General features: G+C 34.6%; 2 long non-coding RNA genes across 4 annotated transcripts; one reads left to right on the top strand and one right to left on the bottom strand.

Annotated features, from left to right (window-relative positions):
- Window positions 1-968: 968 nt before the first annotated feature.
- On the bottom strand, window positions 969-1,720 carry LOC121215618 (uncharacterized). The gene is made up of 2 exons (XR_005911551.1): window positions 1,295-1,720; window positions 969-1,217 (listed from the first exon to the last, which is right to left on the bottom strand). It is a non-coding gene; the product is annotated as an uncharacterized lncRNA (long non-coding RNA).
- Window positions 1,721-3,321: 1,601 nt separating this feature from the next.
- LOC107932309 (uncharacterized) lies at window positions 3,322-13,245 on the top strand. 3 transcript variants are annotated; one of them, XR_005911549.1, is made up of 3 exons: window positions 4,423-4,551; window positions 11,850-12,129; window positions 12,225-13,245. It is a non-coding gene; the product is annotated as an uncharacterized lncRNA (long non-coding RNA). The 3 variants fall into 3 exon arrangements; XR_001693364.2 differs by having other exon boundaries at window positions 4,448-4,551; window positions 11,850-12,861; window positions 12,936-13,245; XR_005911550.1 differs by having other exon boundaries at window positions 3,322-4,551; window positions 11,850-13,245.
- The last annotated feature ends 575 nt before the right edge of the window (window positions 13,246-13,820 follow it).

Raw genomic sequence — 13,820 nt, 5'->3', positions numbered from 1 at the left:
CTTTGATATATCATTGTTCATTTCCTATTCCGGCAACGCAGAAAGAGGCCATTGTGGACCAAATGCAACAATTAATAAAAGAGGAAAAGGTTTTCGGCACAGTCACAAAAATGCTAAACAACGTTTTGAATTCTTGTGTTGAAATGCTAAGGCTTTTTACCAACCAAACGCTAACAAATCCTCTTAGTATTCAAGGAGATCTTGTGCAAAAAGAGGATGAACAGTTAATACTCTACCTTCCTCTGCCCCCAGACACTGGGAAAGGAGCCGAGATTCACAACAACCCTGAGGTAAGAACTAGGGATTACATATGGCAAAAGGAACGGTAGACCCCTTTGTGATACCATGTTAATGATTGAACAATAAGTTTGTAACTTAGTATAACAACCTTGCCATCAGGTTAATAAAGAGTAGTTGAGGCATAACTTTGCTTTGTTGGTAATGTGTCTTGGTGTTATTGAGTTTATATGGACAATGGGGTAAGTTCATCGAGAAACAATCTTCAGAGTGATGGATATATACTAATTTTTATTTCATCTCGTGTTGTGTTCTTTCTTTTACTTTGTTATCCATCTATATATTACAAATGTAGGTTATCGATTAAGAGGAACCAGCAAAGGAGGTAAATTTAACCTTGGCATATGTGGGAGAGACACTAGTGAAACTAATATTGAAACCGCAACAAAAAAAACAAGAGATGGTAAGGACTGAATTTTGAGTTTTACAGAGCAAATTTATGACCTTTATTCGACTTGAATATGCAATCATGCATTGGAGATCATACTGTGCATTCAAGTTTTATGTTCCAGTTTAAAAAATTCAGTATTACTATAGGAGAGATACTACTAGATAGTATAAGCATTTAAACTTCATACTGTCATTTCAACACTGTTTGATTGATTCCCACTTGTTCATAAGAGACCAAATCAAAACAAGAAATATCAGACGAACACTGACACAAAAAATCCTGAGTAGGAAAGTTGTCAATTTTTAATTCTATGCAATTGCTGTTTACATTTTACAGGGTTATCATGAGGCAGACTCACCAAATAAAGGATATAAATTTGATATGTTCAGTTTTGGCATCATTTTCTTTATTTGATCTGCTTATTTTTGGATCATTATCTGATTCTCTTTTTCCTATAGGCTTCTCCGTTTCTGCTGGACTTTCCCGTGCCAAATTATACAAGTCCTTCTTGTGATTTGGACAATTTGTTCTGGACATACTTAAACCGTCAGTATAACAAACTTAATGTTTTTATAAAACCCTAGCCCTTTTACTTGAATTGGTTACCTTTATGTTTTGTAGACAACGAGATATACTATGATTTGGGTGAAGGCAGCAGTGATGCCAGGGCAAATCATGACAATATGAAACTGTCACAAGAGAAGACGTCTGCTGTCGCAGGGTTCAACATTTATGAGCACAATGTAATGTGCTCACTGAGATATTTCAAAAAAAAACCCTCATACTGATAACAACTTTCTTATTTAGTCCTGCAGATATTCAGAGCATCATTATGACCTCACTAGCTGAAGTTGATCATAAAATAAAAAGTAACCCAAAGATGCTTGAACTAAAAGACATCACAGATATAGAGGCAAAGGTGTTAGAAAAAAAAAAAAAAAAAAGGCAGCAGCAACAATGAACAACAAAGAGCATAAGCTCATGAAAACAGCAAGCAAAACAATTGATAGGCTAAAGAAAAAAACCGAATGAGAAAGTCCACCCTTACTACTTTCATTTCCATTTCAAAATATATAAGGGTTACAAAAGCAACAAGTCAGTTACCTAAACATAACTACTCCCACCAAATTTGGCAAGTTGCCAACTAAAATATTACAAAAGAAAAGCTGAAAAAATTCAGCTGTTACATCCATCAATTTCAAATCTAAAAGTACTAGCTTTAAATATCAAGCAACTTGTCAACTTGTTAACATCACAAAAATACAAAATTTAAACAAAAGAAAGTTGCTTTTGGTTCAATCTTCAAACAGACATGTAAGCATTACTGCTGCTGGAAGTTTGTTGCATTGCAGGCCAATACTCAACAAAAGGTGCAAAACATCATCAATAAGTTGGCAAAGGCTCGTGAAATGTTGAAGGATCAAGAAGAGGTGAAGAGACTGAAAGAACGGATCGAGAAGGAGGAAAGAAAAAAAATTGAAGCTGGCTGGGATGCAGAAGAGGCCACGAGTTATGTAATTGCTTCTTTTCTTTACTTTAACTGAGTAACAATAGGTCAAAATCTTTTTGCCTTTGAAACACAATCTTAATGGTTTATTGGGATGTTGATGAACTGACAATACAGACAGTATGTTTTCTGTGTGAGGATTTATGTTTGAATTTTTGGTTTGTTATCAGGAGTCTAAAACTTCAAAGAGTAATATGAACTCAATGTTCATGTTATGGATTATTTTGGTTTTTAGAGTTACTTATTCTTATTAAGAGTTCAATACTTCACTGATAGATCCCCGAAAAGGTGATGATTTATGGCTAGCTTGTGGTTCAAGTCTTCACCATGCATAAATTTTAGTTGGGTACTTTTCTAGATTTATTTCGAGTTTAAGTCTTACCATTAGTTTACCATGTTTAGAGTTATTTTGGTTTTAAGTCTTTTTGTACTTTGAATTGGGTTCATTCTAGTTATAATTACGCCAACCAACAACGAGGTGAAAGGAGAGATAAGCAATAGTCTTGACCCTTAAAAATAAAAAATTATTTATATGGTCCTTTAGTGTTTAAGAAATCACAAATTAATATAACAAAATTACAGATTTTTTCTTTAAATTTTTACTTATTTTTTGCCCTCTTTAAAACAATTTCTTGGTTTCACCCTCTACCTACTAACCAAAAATGTAACAACTAGTATCTATACCCAACAATTTGGGAAGAACTTTTTCAAAGATAAACAAGAGAATGCCAACAAAACAAAGGTAAAACCAATAAAAACTAAAACCCAAGTAGAGCCCAACACTTTTAGGCCCATTTGTTTTCGTTATAGTTTAGGGTTTTATCTTTTTGCTTTTACTATTGTTGCCGGTTCAAAATAAAATTGGGTTATTTCCGATTTAGCTCCTTGGGCTTTTATATTCGATTATAACTCTTTATTAGTATTTTTTTCCTGGTAAAGCTTCATTAGTGATTTCTTTTTGAGTAATTAATGAAGCATATACCCAGACCATCACATGTCATGTCAATAAAGTTAACTTTAATTAACCTACAAAGAACCATTACTTTAGTATTTCATAATTGTTAATATAATATTTCACAATATAATAATAAACGATTATGTGTAAATAATTAAAATAGAACTTCTGCCATGCTAGACTTAGTTGGGTTGGACAAAATGATTAAAATGTTATGAATCGATAATGTTAAGTACCCATGTTTTGTCCTTCAAGCTTGAGCCCTATGAAAGAAAAATTATATCAAGCACTCATGTCTCATCTTAGTCATTGAATTCTTTCTAATTTGGTCCATGAACTTAAATTTTGTTACTTTGTGATGATGTGATAATAAGAGATTATGTCAATTCATCACTTGAAAAATTTAAAAATTAAATAAGCCCAAGTGATAATGTGATACAATATTATCATGTCGCATTATTACATTTTAATGGAATATAAGGACCATATTGCAAAATGCTGTTTAGGTTCATGCCCATTAATTCTAGTTTAGGTTCTTTTTAGATTTATTCTGAACTAAAATCGTGAGTGGTGTTTAGATTTATTCAGTCTAAGTTAGAATATACTTTGATTTTAAATTCGATTGTATTTTAAATTAGATTTATTTTAATTATAATTGCTTGAACCGTGTTGATAAAAAAAGGTAAGAACCAAGATTTGGAATTAGGAGAAAGGATTAAATGAAACTTGAATATTAAATTACAATGTAACTGTGTTAATAAAACTGAAATTAAGTCCTAACAGTAATGCGACTAATGCAACTTAAACTTAAGTCACACTTGGGGTGATGAACACATTAACCATCATACCGAGTTTATACATAAATTATCATAAAAAAAAAAGAGAATGACAACAAAACAAAAGTAACAGGGAACAAAAACTAAAACCCAAGTAGAGCCCAATAATTATAGGCCCATTTATTTTTATTGTAGTTTAGGGTTTTATTCCTTTGCTTTGTACCTTTGTTGCGCTGTTTAGCATATGCCGGTTCAAAATTAAATGGTAAATTTGATTTAGGTCAGTCTTTATTAGTGAATTTTTTCACGGTAAAGCTTTATTAGTTATTTTTTTTGTTCATTTTAGTCCTTATTTTTGATCAAATCTATTTTATTATTTAGTTTATTATTTGCATGTATTTAATTTCTGGGTTGATTTAATTCCATTTCTTTCAATTATTATGAAATTAATTAATTTAATTTTTGCTAAAATTATCAATCAACTTTTATTTTTCCAAAAAAAAATTTGTGGGGCTAAAATATTAAAATTTTCTTTAAATGGAAACTCCTTCCTACCCTCATCTCTCAGCGTAGGCCGGCAAGCAAGGATCTCACCATTACTCAGATCCAAATCCTCTTTTGCAAGGTAAATTTCGAAACCCTAAAATATCTCTACTTACAGTGTCAATTACCTTATCTCAGCCACTACGTTACTCCTCTACAATTTATTTTCTACTTTGGATTCCGCCTTATCTTGTACTGTTTCTCTATTTACTTAGTTTTGAAGAACATCAGAAAATATGTTGACGCTGCTATTGAGATCTTTAGCAGTAGCGGATACTGCTACTGTTGACACCATTTTTTGGATGAAAACGGGGTCGACTTGGGTTTTGAAAAATAAAACGGGAGTCGCCACAAATCATTTTTTGATAAGGTGTGATTGGATAACCTCGAAAAGTGGTTGTTTTTAATAAACGATTTGATTTTATTAAAACAACGATTTTGGTCCACGAAACTCAGAAAAATAGGTTCGGGAGTCGGTTACGCACGAGGAAGGATTAGCACCCTCAATACGCCCAAAATTGGTACCTAGTTGATTAGTTAATGTCTTGTTGTCGAGAATTGAAAACTTTAAAGAATTTTGAAAATACGATCCTTGTATTAAAATGTTGAAAATGTTCGAGAAAAGGAGCATATTCCACGTTAATCGAGTAAGAGAATCGTATCCAGTAAGTTAGACACAATGTCTCGAATTCCCGATGCGCAAATGAATGCCGGAAATTTAAAAGATATTTAGCTATCTCACATTTAAAAAAGGGATCGCGACAGTAAGTTAGGACACGATCTTTTTTATTCCCGAGATCATTTAAAACTTGAGTTTGAAAAATTCGTGTATTTAAATTTATTGCGAGAATCGAAACCCAGTAAGTTAGGGTACGACTTTCTCAAATCTAAACACGAAATTTTGCTTATTTTAAAATCGTGAAACACAATGTTAATATGGGTAACAAAAAAATAATAAATACGAAATGTAAACATAACATGAATAACTACAACAAAATGATAAATAAATAAATAAAAGATGACAAAACAATTATACATGAAATAATAGACAACTAGGGCTAACATTTCATAAAAATAGTGATGAACACATAAATAAATATAAGATAAAGCAATAATAAAAACACAAGAATAAATAAAGTTGTAAAAGTAAAAATCTATGCATGTATATATATAACAAAGTTTAATATATATATATATATATATAAACGATTAAATAATGATAATGTGTATATGTGATTGAAAATATATTTAAAAAAATATGTATGAATATATATATATAAATTATAAAGTATATAAAATATATATAAATATGTACACGTATATAAATTTAAAATATGTATGTTTGTATATATATATAACAAAAACTAAAAATTAAAAGGTATAAATGAGTAAATAATAATAATAATAATATTTTGAAAGTATAAAAAGCTAGAAGTAAATAGTAAAATAATAAAATGATATAATTAGATAACTATAGATATATATATAAATTAGAAAAATAAACAAATAAATAAAGTATATAATATAAAAAAGTAATGCAATACTAATTTATATAATAATGGAATAATAATGAATAAATGAATGAAAGGAAAACGAAAGCTAATAATAATAAGTAATAATAATAATAGAAATATTAAATTTATTGGTTTTAATAATAAAATAACCAAAATAACAAAAAAAGGACCAAATTGGATTTTACAACAAAAATTGGGGTTTTAAAATGCAAATAAACAAAAAGGGAATCCCAGGGACCAAAATATAATGTGCTCAAAGAACGGAGGGTTGATTGGGAAAATATTCCCATCGTTATGCGCAGCGTTTTGGCACGGGTTAAAATGAAACGCACAGGAAATTATGCGGCCAAATTTAAAAAACAAAAGGGACCTTATTGCACGACAGAATGAAAGCGGTGGGACTTTATGCGCAAATATCCCAACATTCCAAAACACGCGGATCCTTACGGTCGGGTCGGGTCAATACGCGGGTCCTAAGGCAGAAACGACGCCGTTTTGAGCCATTGAAGCCAGCCCTTAAACGACGTCGTTTGAAGGGCCCTATATAAATCAAAATCCTTTAAAAAATTTCATTTCTCTTCTGTTTTTTCAAAAAAAGGCTATTATTTTCTCTGCAAAAAGGGGAGGGTCCGAGAATTGAAGGGGGCCGGTCAAACGCCGTCGCGCCGACCGCCGGTCATCCGCGCTGGCGCCGCCTTGCGCGGCGGTCGGAGAGCCAAAAAACTCCTCTCTCTTTTTTTGAGATCTACGAGCAGGTGTTGTTTTCTTCTTCTGATTTTCTTTTATTATGTAGATGTATAAATTATGTACAAAAACATATATGCTTGTGGATGGATTAAAAAGAGAAAGAAAATGAAAAAGAAAATAAACCTTGGCTTTTCTGTTTTTACTGCCTGTGATTCGTCTAGGCCTGAAACTGTTTTGCTTTTTATTATTATTTTTTTTGTAATTCTTGTACAAGAAAACCAAAATACTGGGAAAAAAGAAAAAAAAACCCCTTATACAAAAGATTTACATGGCTCTTATAGCCATTTACAACTTACTTTTTTAATCTATTTTCACTTCTGTTGCAGGCACGTGGGCAGTATGGCACTGATGTGAGAGGAACGGCTGAACAGGTGGCGGTGGGTGAGAGCAAGTGGTGAAGTCGGTGGCTGCGGCGCTAGGCTGTCAAAAGCTAGGGTTAGGGTTTTCTTATTTTTTGATGTGTTTTGGGTAATGGGTTTTATAAATTGGGCCTGTTGGGTTATTGTAATTTTGGGTTTTGGGCTGGGCAAAATATTGGTCTGTACAGCTACCCCTCTTTGCTCGTTGTCGTGTAACGAGAACAGAGCAAAGACCTACAAAGACCAATTTTGCCCAGCCTCATCGGGTCTCGACTTCTTGGTGCCTTTCTTCTTCAGGTAGCTTCATTTCAGTCCACTGTGTCTTGTTGCTTCGATCCACTCCACTGCACTTCAGAGAGTTTCGACTTGTAGCTTCAATCTTCTTCGCAGCAACTTTAGGGGGACGATGTTTTTGGTTCTGGTCTACTCCACTGCAACTTCAGGGAGATAAGACTGGATGTGATCTACTCTACTGCAACTTCAGAGAGATAAGATCTGTGATCTTCAACCTATTCCACTGCTGCTCAGGGAGATAGGACTGGTGACTTAAATATACTTCCTACTATCTTGGGAAGATAAGATTCATCATCTTCGATCTACTCCACTACTGCTTAGGGTGACAGAATCTGCAATCTTTAACCTACTCCACTACTGCTTAGGGAGATAGGACTAATGGCTTAAATCTGTTTCTCCACTGTATTGGAAAGATAAGATTCACCATCTTCGATCTGCTCCACTACTGCTTAGGGTGACAGAATCTGCAATCTTCAATCTATTCCACTGCTGCCCAGGGAGATAGAATTATCGGCTTCAATGTACTCCACTGTAACCACATGGAGGTAAAATCTGAAATTTCTCGGTCTGTTCCACTGTAATCTCAAGGAGATAAGACCTGATACGATCTACTCTACTGTAGCTTCAGAGAGATAAGATCCTTTATTTTAATCCGCTCCACTGTAATCTCAGGGAGATAAGACCTGATGCGATCTACTCTACTGTAACTTTAGAGAGATAATATCCTTTATTTTAATCCACTCCACTGTAATCTCAAGGAGATAGGATTACTGTCTTCAACCTGCTCACAACCGAGGAAGACAAGGTTTGTGTCTTCGATATGCTTCGCTGTCAATGCAGGAAGGCAAGATCTACTATCTTTGACCTACTCCACTACAACTGAGAGAGGCAAGGTTTGTCTTCGATCTGCTTCGCTGTCAATGCAGGAAGGCAAGATTTGCTATCTTTGACCTGCTCCACTACAACCGAGAGAGGCAAGGCTTGTGTCTTCAATCTGCTTCGCTGTCAATGTAGGAAGGCAAGATCTGTTGTCTTCAACCAGCTCCACTACAACCGAGAGAGGCAAGGTTTGTGTCTTTGATCTGCTTCACTGTCAATGCAGGAAGGCAATATCTGTTGTCTTCAACCAGCTCCACTACAACCGAGAGAGGCAAGGTTTGTGTCTTTGATCTGCTTCGCTGTCAAAGCAGGAAGGCAAGATCTGTTGTCTTCAACCAGCTCCACTACAACCGAGAGAGGCAAGGTTTGTCTTCGATCTGCTTCGCTGTCAACGCAGGGAGGCAAGATCTGATGTCTTCATTGATCTGTTCTCTGGGGAACATGACCTGTACAATGAACCTAATTATGCCTAATGATTAGGATGGCATGATCAAAATGAATCAAATGCTCCTAACTAGCCATGTGTGAATGATGAATGGATGAATGAAATTTTTTTTTCGAGAATGATTCCGCTTAGGTTGTCATTACTCGAAGTTTATTAAGGCTTTGTGACTAACGTGTTACGATGCCTTCTTGCTTGATTGGCGTTTCTGAAGAAACATTTAGCCAGGTTGCCCCCCACTATGAACCTCAAAGTTTAATCCATTGGGGCGCAAAATTTGTACCATCATTCTCCCACTGTAATCCAAGGGTAGAAATATGTGGCCTTTCCTTCAATCCTCTCTTATCACAATTCAGGATCTGAATCGTTCTAGTTCCTCACACCATTCCCAAGATGTCATACTCATGTGCAAATGAAGGATCTTTCTTCCGAGGTAACCTCTTTCTCTTGCCTGATAATCATTGCTTGCTTGTTCATTTAAGCTTTATCGTTAACACGGCATCTTGTCATTTTGTTCAATCAGTGCATTTGATAACAAAATCCAAAGAGAAAGTCCAAACTTAAACTCTTCCTTCTCAAATTTCCAACCTTTAAATTTGGCGTGTTCTAAACAATAGTCCTGTTTCAGGTTCCTATATTATTTAGAAACTTTTCAGAAAAATATGAAAAACTTCCTTTGTGAAAGTTTTATTAGTCCATTAATCATTATTCCAATGCAACATGCTTGCAAAAAGGGTATAACAATGGATAAGAATAAAGCTGGTTCTGAGCATAACTCAAAATGAATAAATTATCCAAAATAGTAAAGAATGATAATAAAGAAGTTGATTGGGAATGTTTATCTTGGAAAAGAAAAAAAATATTCCAAGAACAACAAATTTAATATAAATAATAGGGGAATTGGGTGCCCCAGATATCGCAGCTTGAACTTCTCTGTACAAACTTTCTGAAGACCATTCTGAGTTTGACATGTGTTTAGGAGATCTACATTGCTTTGTCGATGCCCCAAGATGTCGCCTACCCTTTCTTGTTGATTCATGTATAACAAGATCACCACATGCCCCAATCTGATCAAAATTTGAATTGCTCTAATCACCTCATGCCCCATTCTGATCAATATTCGAGCCACCCTTTTCGGGTTTTCAACTCAAATCCCCTTTAGCCCAAGATGCCCTTTGCAGGTTTTCCCCTTAGCCTCTTCATTTTTCATTTTTCATTTTCATTTTTTTTCAAAGTGCCCTTTGCGGGTTTTCACTTTGGTCCTTTCTTCTTCTTTAAACGACATGTTTCTTGACTGGATCCGAGTTTATAGGATTAGCAATCTCACTCAGGATTAGTACTCCTCTAAAAATGGTCATCTTTACATCATAGGGACATTCCCGGTTTGTCATTCATTTCCCTCTAGAATCCTTTCGTTGAGGAATGATCTTCTTTCAACATCCAACCCTTTGTGGAATTCTCTGGGACGACCCTGTTTGTCATGGGCTCGTATCATTTGCCTTTGGCACATCTGACTCTACTAAATAGCTTTTAACCTTTTTCCTTCTGATCAGATTGGATTCATTTTGCTCAATTGAAACCAGAGAACAAGGATTTCTACTTCAATAGGTAGAACTACTTTGGACTTGTAAACTAGAGAAAACAGTGTTGCCCCAGTCAAAGTCCCGATAACCGTTCGAAAACCGAGGAAGGCAGATGGTAACCTCACATTCCAACCCTCGTAAGTCTCAGTCATTGTTTGCAATTTATTACAGTGATGAACTGTGATGTCTGATTTTGAATTGATCACAGACCTCAGCTATCGTGCTATTATTCATGATACCATCTTCTCTGTAATTCTATACCGGCATATGATGACATTGACGCATGAAGTAACTAATGATCTCAAAAATGAAGTTATGCCCATTAGAAATCTTCAATAATGGTGATGTCCCTGCCCTATTTCGCTCAAAATTTGAGTCACCCTTTTCGGGTTTTCAACTCAAACGCCGTCGCGCTGGCCGCCGGTCATCGGCGCCAGCGCCGCCTTGCGCGGCGGTCGGAGAACCCAAATACTCCTCTCTCTCTTTTTTGCGATCTACGAGCAGGTGTTGTTTTCTTCTTCTGATTTTCTTTTATTATGTAGATGTATAAATTATGTACAAAAACGTATATGCTTGTGGATGGATTCGAAAGAGAAAGAAAATGAAAAAGAAAATAAACCTTGGCTTTTCTGTTTTTACTGCCTGTGATTCGTCTAGGCCTGAAACTGTTTTGCTTTTTATTATTATTATTTTTTGTAATGCTTGTACAAGAAAACCAAAATACTGGGAAAAAAAGAAAAAAAAACCCTTATACAAAAGATTTACATGGCGCTTATAGCCATTTACAACTTATTTTTTTAATCTATTTTCACTTCTGTTGCAGGCACGTGGGCAGTATGGCGCTGATGTGAGAGGAACGGCTGAGCAGGTGGCGGTGGGTGAGAGCAAGTGGTGAAGTCGGTGGCTGCGGCGCTAGGCTGTCAAAGGCTAGGGTTAGGGTTTTCTTATTTTTTGATGTGTTTTGGGTAATGGGTTTTATAGATTGGGCCTGTTGGGTTATTGTAATTTTGGGTTTTGGCCTGTGCAAATATTGGTCTGTACAGCTGCTATTTTGAATAGCGGCTGTGAAACCACTATGCCTACCCTATTTGAAACGCTGGCGCCATTCGGCCATTTGCCTTATATAAGGGTAAATTTTGTTATTGGAGAACATAAATGCTATTCAGTTGTGTGGAGGAGTTCTTTTCACTTTAGGTCATTTTTGTTCTTTTCGGTTTTTGCCCGTCCGTAAGCAAAATCACTCTAGTCTTAAGTCTCATTCTCACCATTTTGGTGTTTCCTTTTAAAGATGCAAATTTTGTAGTTGTTTTTCCTTATCTGCTGATGTTTCTGTTACTAATTCTTTTTAGTAACTTTTAGGAAATAGATAGTAGATGGTAAAAGAAGCAATGAACCAACCACTGTCTTTTATATTTTGTTTTAATAAATTTTTGCAGAGTTTATATAGGGGAGGATGTAGATAGTAAATAGTATAAGGAGCGATGAACCAAGCTCCACAATCTCTTTTATAATCTGTTTTAATTTGTTTCAGTATTTTATTTTGCGAAGTTTATATTATATAGGGGAAGGATGTTGATAGTGGATAGTGCTTGAACCGATGAGTCACCCCCAAGACCCTTAATTCAAGATGCAGTTCAGTATTCCGGTGTCTTGGATCGGACTGGATTTGTTGACAAATGCATTTTTGAAGCAGATAACAAATCTAAAAATGCATTTCCAGTCAACAAATACCTGTTTGAGCTGAGATTGGGCTGAGATTTACAAACCCCTTCCTCACTCAATTCAACAGTCTGATTCAGGGAAAGTTCTTTTCTTTTGAAATTTACTTTTAAATTTTACTAGGTAATGTTTGGTTTGCAGTCGTTTCTTCCCTCTCTTCGACATTTTTTTATCATCAAAATAAACATACCGTAATGTTTTTCCTAAATGATGTTCAGAGTGTATGGTCTTTTAAGCTGCAAAGTGCATGGCCATATTTCATGGCTGATTTCAACAAATAGGGACCAAATAAGCTTTCTTAGCAAAGCGAATCTAGTTTTCTTTTTCCCTCGAAGAATCCAGTTCTGAAGACTATACCGATAGTATTAAGTGCGATATCTATGGCAATAGTAGATGTTGGATTTAGATCAAAATTATTAACTTAGAAGCCAGACTGATGGATGGTAAAGTGCATCATTTATGATTTACATCAGTGTATTAGCCGTAATTTATGGTACCAATCATCTTGTCTTTGGGTCTCCTTTCTCTCATTTCTTTTCTTCGGATAAATCATTATTAATTGTCTACTTTGCATATCCAGGAAAATGTCTTTTGTGACCACAAGAAGGCAAGAAGAAATAAGCAACGACTTATGTTAAGATCTACGACATTTTGAACTTGGCAAATCCTTTTCAAGGACATTGTGCAAATAGTGGATGAACTGTTAATACTCCAACCCCAAATTTTCATTTATGGTTCGTGTCTATATTTATAAATCTCAGTAATTGCTTGTGCTTCTCTAAGAAAAAGAGAAGGCAGACTGAAGCTGGCCAAGAAACCACGGCTTGACTAATTGCTACTTGTTATTGCGGTCAAGTAAGTCGAAATGTATTTGACGTTGGAATAGAATCTTTTAATGGTTTATTGGGATGCTTTTGTGTTTGAATCAGGAGTTTTTACAACTTGGAAGAATGGTTTGGCTTTGCTGACTTCAATTCAGAACGTGCATGGGGAAGCGAATCGGCTAGCTGATGCTTTGTCTTTCTTCGAACCAGAATGATGGCATGCAAATTTTTAGTGAGCCGCCAGCAGGACCTGCTCAAGTGCTACAAGAGGATATTCAAGGATTGGCTTTGCCAAGAATGGTTTACATGGACTTTGTGTGTATTTCATATACGAACAAACTCCAATTCAATTCTAAATTTATTATTGTAGAATTCGTTGGATAATTTAATCGGTCCCGTTAAAAGCATTCAGTAAGGGTATCGATTGCATTGTTCTAACGGTTGGTTTTATTAATATTTGAACCGAATTACTTGAAATATAAAAAGTTTTAACCATGATCTGAATTGAAGTTTTTTCAAATACATTAATTAAATTGAAATATTTTGGTTAATTTGGTCGGTTAATTGAAATTTATATATATATTTTTATCTTTTGATTAAAATAAGTATAAAACATAATAAGAATATTGCTAATGTTCCTTTCTTTTAATAGTTCAAAAACTTTTAAATGGAGTTGAAAGTAATAAATAAAACTATAGAAATATTACATAAATCTTAAAAGTTAATAATTGTATATAATATATATTATTTATTTCGATTAATTATTCGATTTTGAATCGAATTAATTGATAACTGAAGTTTTAAAAAATTATTAATCGACTTTCGATCGAATTAAATTCGACCACTAGCTGATTAATCGAATTAGACTATTTAAAATGATTAATTCAGTTTTAACTGAACTATGAACATCCCTAGCTACTACAACATTAACCTTGCATAAAAAAACCCGTAAAAGATAAATATACTTTAGTGAATATTTTATATTTAGAA

Source organism: Gossypium hirsutum, chromosome D03, assembly GCF_007990345.1.
Source record: "Gossypium hirsutum isolate 1008001.06 chromosome D03, Gossypium_hirsutum_v2.1, whole genome shotgun sequence".
Lineage (NCBI taxonomy): Eukaryota > Viridiplantae > Streptophyta > Magnoliopsida > Malvales > Malvaceae > Gossypium > Gossypium hirsutum.
The sequence above is the reverse complement of the archived record's forward strand: the minus strand, read 5'-3'. Positions and strand labels throughout refer to the sequence as shown.